This window comes from Dreissena polymorpha, chromosome 1, assembly GCF_020536995.1.
Source record: "Dreissena polymorpha isolate Duluth1 chromosome 1, UMN_Dpol_1.0, whole genome shotgun sequence".
NCBI classification, from domain to species: domain Eukaryota; kingdom Metazoa; phylum Mollusca; class Bivalvia; order Myida; family Dreissenidae; genus Dreissena; species Dreissena polymorpha.
The window spans coordinates 180,828,466-180,843,283 of NC_068355.1; the positions used below are offsets into that span (position 1 = coordinate 180,828,466).

The following is a 14,818-nucleotide window of genomic DNA, read 5'->3' on the forward strand; positions in this document are numbered from 1 at the left end:
TGCCAGGTACAGTAACATCATGATAGTAAGAAAGTATTTGAAGTTTGAAAGCAATAGCCTTGATACTTTAGAAGTAAAGTGGATCTCAACACAAAATTTAACAAAATATTCAAAGTTACATAGACAAAAAAGGGCCATAATTCCGTTAAAAAGCCAACGAGAGTTATGCAACTTGCCCTGTACAGTCCTCTTACGATAGTTAGCGAGTTTTCTAAGTCTATAAAGCAATAGCTTATAATGATAGGCTTTAGGCGTAAAATGGACCAAAACACAAAACTGAACCAAATGTTCAATTATCTAAGTATAAAAGGGGCCATAATTCTGTCAAAATGCTTGATACATTTGTCTGCTCCTGTTTATACACTTCAACACCGTTATTTCGAACACCGATAATCGGAAGTCACCGTTATTTCGAAATATTTTTCGGGTCCCAATATTGGTTCTTCTTTGTTTAATGTAAAATTTCATTGTTAATCCGAAATTCATTAAACCGAAGAAATCGTTAATTCGAAGTGATTCAGTCGGTCCCAACACTATAATTCGCACCTTATTAACAATCTTTAATCCGAAGTCAAAACTGCAAAATACTGAGCGTAATTTCACATCTTTGTCGTGGCTTGTCAAAAGCCGATAATTACACCTTTGTCGTCTGCGCGAACGCCGGTGTTCAAAGAGACATCGCGTATTAGTTAAAAAATGTTAATTAATTTCCGAAAATGTATTTATATGTATGTATGTCTGATAATTTGTGCTATTCATTATATTTTATATTTTCTGTAATAAGAAAAAAAACAAAAAGAAAAATAATCGTTTTATTCCTCCGTTTGTTACAAGTGGAAATCTATTGCTATCTGACTAGTTTACGCTTTTCAGTAAGCGTGTAACCGAACAACGCGAATTCCACAACATTTCATTTTTTACAGAATCAAAGAAGTCTTCTGTCAAATGTTTATTTCGAATTATCATTAATCCGAAGTTTTTTTTAACGGTCCCGACGACTTCGAAATAACGGTGTTGAAGTGTAGATTGGGGTCATATGTTGGTAAAGAAGTATGCAAAATATGAAAGCAATATGTCAAAGGACATAGAAAATATTTGAGGTGGTACGCAAACTTTAATGCTTGATACAGTTGTCTGCTCCTGTTTATAGATTGGGGTCATGTTGGTAAAGAAGTATGCAAACTATGAAAGCAATATGTCAAAGGACATAGAAAATATAATAACATAGATTTATCAATAATATGCATATTGTTAGTGAAAAAAAGGGCCATAATTCCTAAAGATGCTTGATACAGCTGTCTGCTCTTGTTAATAGGTTGGGGTCATGTTGGCAAAGAAGTATGCAAAATATAAAAGCAATATGTCAAGGGACATAGAAAATATTTGAGCTGGTACGCAAACTTTATCATAGATTTATCAATAATATGCATATTGTAAGTGAAAAAAGGGCCATAATTCCTACAAAATGCTTGATACAGTTGTCTGCTCTTGTTTATAGGTTGGGGTCATGTTGTTAAAGAAGTACCGGTATGCACAATATCAAAGCAATATGTCAAGGGACATTGAAAATATTTGAGGTGGTACGCAAACTTTAACATAAATAATCAAAGTGAAACCAGGGCTGTTTGTAAAACATGCATAAACCCCATATGGGCTGTCAGTTGTAGTGGCAGCCATTGTAAGAATGTCTTTTGTCACAGTGACCTTGACCTTTGACCTAGTGACCTGAAAATTATTAGGGGTCATCTGCCAGTCATGATCAATGTACCTTTGAAGTTTCATGATTCTAGGTGTAAGCATTCTTGAGTTATCATCCGGAAACCATTTTACTATTTCTAGTCACTGTGACCTTGACCTTTGACCTAGTGACCTGAAAATCAATAGGGGACATCTGCCAGTCATGATCAATGTGCCCATGAAGTTTCATGATCCTAGGCGTAAGCATTCTTGAGTAATCATCCGGAAACAATTTTACTGTTTCGAGTCATTGTGACCTTGACCTTTGACCTAGTGACCTGAAAATCTATAGGGGTCATCTGCCAGTCATGATCAATTTACCTATGAAGTTTCATGATCCTAGGCCTAAGCGTTCTTGAGTTATCATCCGGAAACCATTTTACTATTTTGAGTCACTGTGACCTTGACCTTTGACCTAGTGACCTGAAAAATCAATAGGGGACATCTGACATTCATGATCAATGTACCTATGAAGTTTCATGATTCTAGTCCTAAGCCTTCTTGAGTTATCATCCAGAAACCATCTGGTGGACGGACAGACCGATGGACCGACAGACTGACGGACCGACAGACTGACGGACCGACATGTGCAAAACAATATAAAACAATATATAACAACATCCCCAACATCCCCACTGGAAAGTAAAGAGCCATCGCTCTTAGAGGTGAAAGAAGTTGTGAGGAAAGCGAGAATGGGATCAGCCCCAGGACCAAACAAGATACCATACAAGGTCTACAAGATGTGCCCTCTCCTGCTGCGTAGACTATGGAACCTACTTAAGGTGATCTGGAGGAAGGGGATAATACCTGATGAGTGGCTACATGCCGAAGGTATATTTACTCCAAAGGAGAAGAACTTTAATATTCTAGTCTGATCGGGATATATGCTTATCCAACCTCATGGCATATTCACATTATTCAGGGATGGGTTGCAATATTCTACAATTGGTAGAATGAACCAATAATTTTGTACAACATAAGTAAAAAACAAATGACTGCACCCAAATATTTTAATGTTACTGACTATAACGGGTTGTTACATGTATGATTGTGTTTCTCTTTTAATTAAGTGAACTGACAATTTCAAGGTCGATTCATTTGAAATATGAAGGATATTCTGTCCTTTGGCCTTTGGCTATAAATATATCAGTACAATTTGAAATTTCCAAAACCAATCCGAAAATATTGGCAGACACAAAATTTAATAAAAATTCTTATGTTTTCCTTAAATATTCTACCACTTTTCTGTTGTATACCAATAAATGGATGTTTTTCAAGCAATAGCAAATTGATTTCAATCAGAAAAACTGCCTATAACTGCAAAAACAAATATTCCAATCTTTTTGGTTTACAATTTTTGTGATGCAAATAGCTTGCATGTAGCATGGAATTGAATGTTCTGTCAGATTAGTGTTTCGACTTTCTGGAGTGGGGAATTTCGGACTGTTTTATCCAACAAGAAAAGAGCTCTTAAACGTTACTTAGACTCATGCACAGTGAAGTAATAAAGAACCACTTTTTGTAAACAACCCAATTGTGACCTCCCTTGTTGGATCATGCTACATTTGAAAATGGAAGTGACATATACGAGTAATGCCAGTCCAAGGGAGATAACTCAAAATTAAAATTTCTACCAAACTTCTCTGTTTGTCCAGGAATTATTACTTAATTCACTTCATGGAATTGTAGAAGTTCTTAATGTCTTTATTAAACTGAAATACATATTGCATATACTTTTAGACATGCACTAAAGTCATAAACAATCATGATGTAATGTTTGAGATAAATATATGGAATTTATGGAATACTCATTCAAAATAATTTGACCGAGTTAATACTGGTGATAAATAACAGGCTTGATAATGATATGATAATTGCTTTGAACAACTTGCTTTTATCTGCGATTAATAAATAATTGTCTTAAACTTCAATGTTCAACACAAATTTCCAACAAACCGTATCAAATATGGATTTCTACTCTATTGGGTGAAGACTGCAAAGACATGTACACATTTTCCTGTGGTTTAAAGATGTCAAGAGCCAAAAGTGGTACTTAAAATGACAGGCAACACACTTTTGACAGCAGACAATGACTTATCACAATACCCCATACTTTAGAACTTAAACCACAGTTCAGCACCCAATCTGTGATTGGGCTGCATGCCACTGAGGCTGTGGCTGTTATTGATATCAAGTTTATCTTACCTGACAATTCTTGGCTTGTAATTATTGACTTGACAACTATCCCAGCCGCAGTCACTTCCACCTCAACACGTTGGAGGTCAGTACAGGCCCAGTGGCTGACTTAAGTTCAATTCCTGCTGCTCACTTGACAACTATTCCAACTTAAGTCACTTCCACCAAGACATGATGGAGGTCCGAACATGTCTAGTGTCTTGATTTAGTTCTGGTACCACTACTCACTAGACTACTATTCCAAGCAGTCAATGTCACCTAGACACTTTGGATCATGTCAGTACATTGCCAGTGTCTGATTTGAGTTCCATTATGCTGCTCAATTGGCAACTATTACAACTACTGTACAGTCACTTCCATATAGACAGGAAAGGAGGTTAGTAGTATAGTATATGTCCCGTATCCGGCTAGAGTTCCATTTATTCTCAATACGCACAGAATATGTTTCACTGGCTGACCAATCTGCCTTCGGTACATCAACTGTGAATATACAAAAACAAAAATGAATGAGATAATTAATCTGATTTTTGTAAGTAAAATTATTTGTAAAGAAATCCATTTTGTTCTCTACATACATGTACTAAGTAGACCACGTGTTAGGGCAAAAAGTGCACCTAAAAGATAAGCAGGTTTAAAAAAAAATAATATCTGTATCTACATTATTGTATTTTTAATCTTTATTAAATACCAAACACTACTTTGAAATCATGAATCATAGAATAAAAAATGTTCCAAATGTTATTGTGTTGAGTGTTGTTGTTTTTTCAAATGTTTGTATAGCTTGATTAAATAAGATTTGAAAAATTGGTTACCAATTGTTGAAGACATTACTAGGTTTACTAGTTTTTGACCACAATTGACTTTAAATTCGGACATAGCCTTTATAATGACAAGATGAACATTCTGACCAAGTTTCAATAAGATTTAATCAGCAATTTAATAATGATTAATAAAACAGTACAGTTGGATTTCATTTTGTAAGGATTATTTGCTTTACATTGTTATGATTTACATAATAATGCAATAAAGTACCAATATCTTCAAATTGTTAATTATGATGCAGTAAAATGTAATATTTTATTATGTTTGAGTTTTAAATTATGCATATTCTCTTATACACCGAGCTCCAGATGAGGGCCATACAACTGTAAATACGCCTTTTTCATGAAGATTTACGCATTTATTTTTATAAACTGGACGTACAATTATGACATTAATATCCATTTTACACATTTACGAAAAAAATCTGGCCATACCGATACGTCTGCGTCAGCGCGGTGTGATTGTTGGTCTCTAACCTAACCGGGCTTTTCATTAATTTAAATTACCGAAAAGTTGTAGACTGGGTTCATATATTATTGTCTATTCTGTCGTGTGATTTCCTGTAACTTATAAATCCGTAAAAAATGATATGTCTGCGCGCAATTGAATGCCGGCTTAACCGATTGCGGCTCAGTCATATAATGACTTCATACGGTGTCTTCTAACCATCCTGACATTAAATCTGTAAACCCAGAAAAAGACATTGTCGCCCCGATATTTAACGATTTGATTGCATCGGTGGCGTAAAACGTTAGAAAACACCATAGGAAACGGATGAGACAGTGAAATAGGTGTTCATTTACTTAGCTTATTAGTTGGCTTGTGTTTTCTTGTCAAGAAAAATGAAGAAATAGTATTAGTCATGAGTTTTAATGTGTAGTTGTATTAGCATCATAATTCAGAATGGAAAACCTAATACAGTAAATGTTTATAAGAAGCTACATATATTTATTATAATTGCTGCAAATGTTTCTGTAAAGTCAGTTATACACCCTTCAATATCCAAGAAACCGGGTAGTACAGTACTACCTGTATTTTTGGATATGGTAGTACAGGTACTAATTGATTTTCAGCGTTACTCCTTTTCTTTCTGTCAGTGGCAGTACCGTTACTAATTTCACAAATCCTTATCTGGAGCTCTGTATACATGGTGTTGATCTAATATGTTATTTTAATTGTTTGTTCCCTTAACATTCTTGCAAAAATGTTTGTTGTAAGATATAATAATCAATAAAAGTTTAAGAAATTGCTGCTCTTAATCTTTATTTTATTATCCACCGCGATAGGTGGACGAATATAGTTTTAGCATTGTCCGTCCAGAACACTTTTGTGTCAAGAGCATTGAACCGATTTCATGGAAACTTGATATAAGTGTATATATCATAATAGAATGATGTGTGTAAAATGCTGTAGCAATTCATTTGCAAATAACAGAGTTATGGCCTTTTTAACTTAAAAATAATCATACTATTTTGTCTGAAGTGAAATCTTGGAACTGCTTGTGCAGATTTCATTCAAACTTGGAATAAGTGTACATATTGATAAGAGGATGGTAAAGGTCAAATTGTCACTCAAACAATTGGCAAATAATGGAGTTATGGCCACTTTTTACATAAAAATACATGTTTATATTGGTATTTTAACTGCTTTTTGGATTTCATTAAGCCTTTATTTAAGTGTATCAATGAATGTCTCTAAAGCAGTAGTTGTTTACAAAATTTGGCGTTGCAAGCATGTGGCGGGTGATATCAATTTAACAAATTTGCTTGTTTATTTATATTTTTATCCAAGAATAACAACAAAATCAATAACACAAATTATACTACTCTATATTCATGAAACAAAAATATGATTGATTCAAGTTAGAATCAAAGTTGACTTTTTTCTACAATTTGCCACATCAACATTCAATTATTTTCTTATTCCATTTATTACATGTATTTATCTATGAATAAGCAACTTTTTATCATCAGTATTTAAAACTATTAATCACTAAAACTAAAATCTTCACTTTTAAATCATATGATGTGTGCCTATAATAATATGCTGTGTGCTTGCCATAGTATGCTGTTTGTTTGTTTTGGTATGCTGTGTGTTTGTGATGGTATGCTGTGTGTTTGTGATGGTATGCTGTGTGTTTGTTTTGGTATGCTGTGTGTTTGTGATGATATGCTGTGTGTTTGTTTTGGTATGCCGTGAGTTTGTGATGGTATGCTGTGTGTTTGTGATGGCATGCTGTTTTTGTGATGGTATGCTGTGTGTTTGTGATGGTATGCTATGTGTCTGTGATGGTAATGCTGTGTGTTTGTGATGGTATGCTGTGTGTTTATGATAGTATGCTATGTGTTTGAGATGTTCATCTTGAAACAAGCGAAACAACAGTCCTTGCTAAAAGAAATGCAAACAATATTGGTCCTGACTAAAAGAAATGTAAACAATATTAATTCTGACTAAAAAAATGTAAACCAGAAATGGCGCGGCAGAGGCCAACGCGTATCCCCATGCCGCATGTTTGACCCAGGGGCGCCCCACGGATGGTAATGGGGGCCATGCATAGAACTTTGAGATTGACCGTATTGTCATAAGAGATGTTCAGTGTCAATTTGAAGTAAATCGGTGTAGATATCTAGGTTGGCGCTAAGGAAAAAAAAATAGTAGCCAAATTTCAGCACTACAATAACGACCCACATTATAACCTTATTTGCTAAATGAACGACATAATCATTATCATGAATCTAAAGGTATCAACAATTACTGTATTAAATTATCAATGAAGTCACATTTAAATAAAGTATTTGTTACCTGAAATCAAATAATTTCATGTTGTTTTTTTTATTTTTCATTTATATTTATTTTCATGCACTGGCATAAACAGTATACAATGTTAGAACTTTCAGATATGCCCCGGTCTTTGATTGGGTGGGTCTTGCTTTGCATGCGTAGAACTTGTCATTGCAGATGACAGCAATAATTTCGCGCTCTTTCTTATAACACGGGTTTTACATGGCATACCGGTTTTAATGCATAGTAAATAGTTATTATCACGTGGCTGTAGAAAAACGGTTTAAATCAGTTCTACAAATAGACATGATAAAATATACATGCACTGGATTAAATTTGTTACCGCATCAAATTATTAACGGGTTTCGTTTTTCACAACTTACTCGCCGTAAGTAATTTTACACTGCTCACCAATTGCAATTAACTTCTCATAATTAATGATTGTTTACAGTACGGTAAATAGGTGTGATGATGATGCCTGAAACCGCCTTTAATGTACTGCTTTATTTACCGGTTTTATATCACGTATTAATGCTTCAACTGTGATTCATTGTTTATAAACCTGCGATAAACGCTTACTATGTGACCGACGTCAATCAAAAATAATGATCGCTATATAACTCCGCCTCCATAAACATTCTCGTAACCGATTGGACGTTAAATATCACAGTTTGGCGACTGGGAAGTTACCCGAAAATTTCCCGTGATGCATCTGTCAGCATACATGACTGTGTTATGTGGCTTGAATATACGATACGGGCATCTGGTTATCTCTTATCAATGGACAATCTATTACCACCTGGAGCTTTTATGGCGATTACATGTGGAAATCGGTACCGAGTTCTCTTTAAAAGTAGGGAAAATTATATACTTAAAGAGACATATCAGGGTTTTTTGCAATCGCCATTTTCATTAACATTTTAAACTTTAATCGCCAGCTGAAAGATTTAATCGCCTTTGGCGATTTAGGCGATGGTATACGCTAACATAGGATATGAAGAAGTATATGTAAAATAACCTTACGTATTTTGCAGCTTCATTAGTTTGGTATTTTTGCAGAATTTCAATTTCTAAAACATGGTTATAAAAAAATCTGACGTTTTTTTCTCTCTCCTGAAAAGTTGGCATTTTGTAGCTACGGGGTTTGAGAACGACAGCGACGATATGTAAAAAAACACCGTAAATCTTAAATTGTTTACATTATCTACAATCTTCAAGCATGTGTACATGCAAGTTGTTAAGTGATGTAACACGCAACGTGATAGGTTAGCTGTTTCATGCAGTGGAGAATCAACCAATCAAATTGCATGTTTGAAATACATGAAGTGTAATATCTAAAATGTAAATAGACTATTGTTATTGTGACATTGAAGAGTTTTTATACAAATTTCGAGCAAAATATCACAGTTAATTGTAATTATGTTACAGTACAGCCAACGCGGCACAAACATAATCTGCGGCTACGCCACGGCCAGATTATTAGTACGCGGCGGCCGAATCGTGTGTTCACGTGGCGTATCGCCGTGGCACTCGGCATCAATCCGCGCAACGATGCCGAGTCTGTATTAACCTCGCGTACTTTTGCGGAGTAAATCTGCCGCATACGTACGCAGCAGATCGAGTGTAAAGATATCCACCTACATGTACATGTATGCGTAGCGTAGAATTAATTACGCGCAACTGTTAATGTTTCGTTCGATTGTCATTATTAAATTTGTAATCCGAAACACACTTCCAAATTTTAATGCTAACGTGACCTTTGGCAAATTCTAGCGTCAAATAAACAGTGCTAAAATATCCTTTGTTTCATAAAAAGCGCGCGAAAATTATGCAGACATGTAGAACGTCGTTTGGAAAGTTTGGGTGTATTTTGTGTTGTATAAATACATGAACATCACGTCAGGCGTAAATCGCGTGTTCAGTGGGAAAAAAAACGCCCTGATTAGACGTTATTTCATCATCTCTATAAATAGTAACAAATGCCAAAATGTATTTGATACTTAAGGAAATATCGAGAATGTTTGTGTATCGTAAATATTCACCAGTATTTTCTTTAAATATACGGGATTATCGGGTAATTAGTAGCGATATTAACTGTATAATATGAACAAAATAAAACGTGTTTATGTACATTATTCAAATAATAGTAAAAATAAGCTAATAATTAACAAAACAACAAATATGTTGTCACCGTCTTGATTATTGATGTGGCTTCAAACTGCTAATTTTCTCAGCTTAAATATAATAGCAAAATCAACATGCAATTAATTTATAAATCCGCCATATGCTGGAGCCTTGACCACTTGTATGTGCGAAAACATAATTATGTGACCTTGTTTATGTGTGAAATACATACACTACGGGCGGTAAACAAACTTAATTGGCCAGACACATTAACTATGCTTACATGTATATGCTAATACAATCCGCGCACAATAAATTTATTATGATTTTAATCATAATAATAATTGTTATTCAAAACTTTGTTAACTACATTTAACTAACAATTTTACAAATATTTCTTATTTCATGATGCGCATCGACTCGGCATCATGTCGCGGATCGCAGCATGCCTCGGCGGACAGATGCGAAGTTTCGCGGCGAAATGCGACTTGCCGCCGCATACTGACGCAGCTTCAGCGACTGACGAGCGGCATCGACTCGTTTCACCTTGCCGCCACGGATCGCGAAATACGTTTGTTCCGCTTTGGCTGTACTGTATATTAAACCAGTGTCCAACAAATTTCTTATTCTTCAGGTAGCCCACTGGGCAACCAATAAAAATATTTGGTAGCCCATAAATTTTTCCTACAAAATGATAAGAGGCAGGTTTTCATCTTTATTTAATTTCTTCATTTACATATACATAATATGTATACATACATATACATAATACAGCAAGTAGTCTGATGCACACAGTCAATATCGTAAATTAATGTTACAGTACAGGCATCGTGTACTTAAATGTAAATGTACCAAAGAAAATCATATGCTACATGTAGATATTACATGTACTATGTGCACATGTATGTGTACTTGTATTCGGACAGTACATTAAGTCGGAAACGTAAATAAAGCGTTTAGATGATCAATACTATTGACTCGTATGGTGTTAATCAATGCAATTGCCCTTTTTAACAACAAATACCGAGTTTTAGAGTATTAAATCATTTATTTACTTGTGTCCGACTTTAAGTACTGTCCGAATTTATGTATTGCATTCGTATGTTATGACACTTGTGTGCAGTCAGTATACAATACAATAATTGTTTCAATAATGAAGGAACTGATACAGCGTAACGTTAACAATACAGTGTGTTTACATTTTATTTTATTAAGAGGAAATGTCAATGCCAAATAATTCGCGAGATACCCCCGTACTTTAGTTGAAATTCACAACGAAACTTTTAATGGAAATTAAATGATCTCAATGTTGTACCCGCTACAAAAATTTTATTTACAAATAAATACACCAACGCCAAATTTCGCGCGCTTTTTATCTGGACAAAGAAATTCATTTATTAAATGTATAATTTGGTAACCTTAAATAGCTGTACACAACGCTTGCAAAACATGGCAAGTGATTTACGCATGTTGCAATACAACGGTCCTGATTGGGAGCTTATTTCATCATATCTTTAAATAGAACCATATGCCGAAATTGCTACTGTCACTTGTCAATAAATATCCACTATTACATGCATGATTTATCTTTTAAACAGAACCAGTCTGTATAAAAAAAACAATACTTATGGAAACAGCACTAGGTTACATACAACTATGAAAATAAATATCCGGAACCGAAATTTTAAGGGGTGGATCCGTACCCACAAATCTGAAGTTGAATCCGATATCATCGGATATTTCGGGTACCCGTTGCAGCCCTAATGGATAATATAATGTGCTTTATTTTTTTTTATTGAAATACTAAAATAAAATAGATCTACCATATAATATGAAGAAACAGATCTATCAAACATTTTAGCGAATAATATTTCATGAACATGTTTTATTATTCTTCAACTTTTAAATATGAATCTTATTGAATGCTAATTCAACTCTTCTGTCTCCAGTCGATTCCCACATTTGAAGAATTTGTTTTCGAATAACTGGAATGTGTTTATGCACAAACATGAAAGCGATGCCATTAAGCCGTTCCTCTTTCATAGTAGAACATGTCCACGTTTTAAGCCTTCGCAATGCGCTAAAATTCCGCTCACATGTACAAGAACCAATAAAAATATTATTTCTTAAGTTAATGTCAAATCAGCTTCCGTAAACTTGCTGTTGTAGTTCAGACAAGTTCACGGTGAAAACAATCGTGGACGATTTGTTTTTCCAATTAGAGGTTGAAAGCACTATAGGGCTCTTTAAAGAAATATTTAAATGCATTCAATCAAAAGCAGTTTCAATCATGAACACATATAAAAAGGATCATTGATGGAATTTACTTAAACACGGACATACTGGGATTTGAACCAACGCAGTGACAATATAATAGTGAGCAATGGATCCAGAGTCTGACGCCTTACCGATTGCATCACAGGGGCATATTGCTTATCATGATATCGGATATCATAATTTGAAAATTCTAATGTAAACAAAGATTCTTACCACCTGAAGCGGTCCCGGATAAAACTCTATGCCGGCCATAAAGAGGAAAATTCCAATAAAGGCGAAAACACCAATCACCCGAAGTATGTCTAGGTCCAAAATAGACCCAACCTGGCCGTAAAACACCTGATCCTCACTCGGTTCGTTCCTATGTACCCAATGATTGTAACATCGAAGTGTACAGTGCGACGCTTTGTTTAATATACGGATTTCCCTAATCATTTTGCTGAGCCATTTGGCATCAATTGAAGTTATTAAAATGAAATTATTATCTGCCTCAACATGAACCAATTGTACTCAATGTTAATATTTGTTTGTGAATAACATTGTGCCTTAAATTCATTAAATTGACTTAATTTCTTATTTAGATTTTATTCTTTGACATAAATTTTCCTTTTTTCCATGGAATCTCAACATTGCTCTGCAAATTTTAGCCGAGGCAACTGCCTCGGTGTGCCTCAGAGTGGCTACGGCGCTGTTGACTATGCAAACTAATCAGCAGGTGTTAACTGCTTTCACACCGTTGAAATTAATATTCATTTTCGGTTTCGTTACCGTTTGGAAGAATCCGCTATTGTTTTGATTTATTTAATGTTCGGCGTCCTTGGATATTTAACGACATCAAAAACATTGTCGCTACTACGAATTGTTGCGGTTAACAAAGAATTCCAAACTGCAAAATGATGTTGCATCATGTGCGCCAACTATCCAACCGGCTCTCATTATGTTATTAGCAGACGACAAATATTGATTCTGATTGGATGATTAAAATACACTCTTACTGTTTATGACATTACCGCAAGTGATCGGTGACTGATTAGATAATTGATTGCACTTTGTTATCGGATTAAAAGCAATACACAGTGTACAGACACATGGTCAGCGTGTTTATTCTACCAGGGGACAAAAATATTTATAAATGGCACTCGTCCTGCAGGGTAAGTGCATTAAAATTTTCACTCGTCCTGCAAACACATGCACTTGTCCTTCAAATATGTGTGAAAGAAAGATTGCAAAGGACTGATATGACTAACAATGTTTCCTAAATCACTGCTAAAATGCTGCTTACTTACTTATTCATGCCAGCTAATCACAGAAGAAATGTTAACTTACTTTATTTATGAGGAACACAAAATAAATAAATGAAGACAAATTTGTTTTTTCCTTTTTCTAATGCTTGCATGCTTTCCATTTCGGATGGTTGAACATCGCTCCTGCCCCCTTTAAAGAACGCTCGTATGTCAGACATTTTTCAGATGAAATTCAGACTGGTTTAAAACCGTACTTCGCAGTAAAATAATTCTTTAAAAAAATCAATACTTACAGTGAATGAAGTCAGATGGTTCCCTGTCAACATGGACGCGCAAAGTTTACACCAAAAAGCCAATATTTACTCGGGACACAGTCTCACATAACAACGCGCACCTGCTGTATGAAATTTACAATTACGATTTCCGGTTCATTCGCGTTCTACTTTCGGAATAGATATGCTTAAAGAAATGATTTTATTTAATGAACAAGAGTCTTACTGGTCAGAAAATACATATTTTAACATCAGTTTTTTTCACTAGTCCTGTAGGACGAGAGCTTTAGGGAAATTCACTCGTCCTTTCAAGATTTCACTCGTCAATACGAGCGGACGAGTGGAATTTTTGTCCCCTGTCTACGTATGTCTGTCAATAAACCGGGCTACCACTCTTATAGCTTTAAAGTAGCCCGGCGGGCGTCAGCTGGAAAATTTCAGTAGCCCAATGAAAAATTTTGGTAGCCCCCTGGCTCTTGGCAATGGATTTGTCGGACACTGTTAAACTATAAACAGAAACTAGCAAATGAATATGTACGTTCAAAAGGGGTTAGTTTTAAAGGAATATGGAAATTACAACTAGAATTATAAGTTTTCAGTTGTGCACACTTTCGTCCCAGTTAGGATTTTTAAGCATTTTTGCATGAAAGGTATCGTTTTAATTAAATGAATGATCGTAGTTTATTGCCAAAGTTATTATTTTCTGAAAGATAAATGTCTCTGCTGTTGGTATACCGTTTATTTTGTATAATTAATGCTTTTGGAAGCGATTTTTTTGCTGTTGTTTAGACCATGGTGTTGTGCAGGAAATTTGACAGTTGTATCCCTTGCATACTGTTATATAGTATGTAGTTTTTTTTCTTAAAGATCCCTGTGGTCTCTATGGCAGCATTTATTTGATTTAGTGTAAAATAACCTCAAACATAAAATGAACGTATACGAAGCCGTCAGTCAATAGAACGGATATGTGTGTACCGAAGCAACCAACCCACTAGTAGTTTTATCAATTAGAAAAGTAAGAGAATGTTACCTTTTCATCTGGAAACTGCTTATTTGCGTGTTAGATTGGTAGAAGATTTCCCGCAAAAGGTTATAAATTAACCTCCTTTTGAAGAACGTTGCTTACATCTTTAACAAGTAATAATATTAAAGTCGAGACGGCAAGTTGAGTCGATCTCAACTGAAATGAGATTTAAAGGGATCTTTTCACAGATTTTGGCATGTATTAAAGTTCATCATTAAATGCCTTTTATTGATCAATTTAAACATTGGATCTAAAAAGCTGCAATAAAAAACAAGAATAAAATTTAAAAAAAGAAAAAAGTATTCCTCAACAAGGCTCGAACCACTGACACCTGGAGTAAA

The 14,818-nt window shown here is 34.9% G+C and overlaps 2 protein-coding genes across 11 annotated transcripts in view; both read right to left on the minus strand.

Annotated features, from left to right (window-relative positions):
• Positions 1–14,570, minus strand: part of LOC127864727 (uncharacterized) — a 146,509-nt gene extending 131,939 nt beyond the window's left edge. The window contains exons 1-2 of the mRNA XM_052404615.1: positions 14,484–14,570; positions 3,943–4,413 (exon numbers count right to left, since the gene is read on the minus strand). The gene's annotated coding sequence lies outside the window, so the exon portion shown is untranslated. The remainder of the gene's footprint in view (positions 1–3,942; positions 4,414–14,483) is intronic.
• Positions 1–14,818, minus strand: part of LOC127863704 (uncharacterized) — a 259,681-nt gene that overhangs the window by 149,988 nt on the left and 94,875 nt on the right. The window lies entirely within an intron of this gene.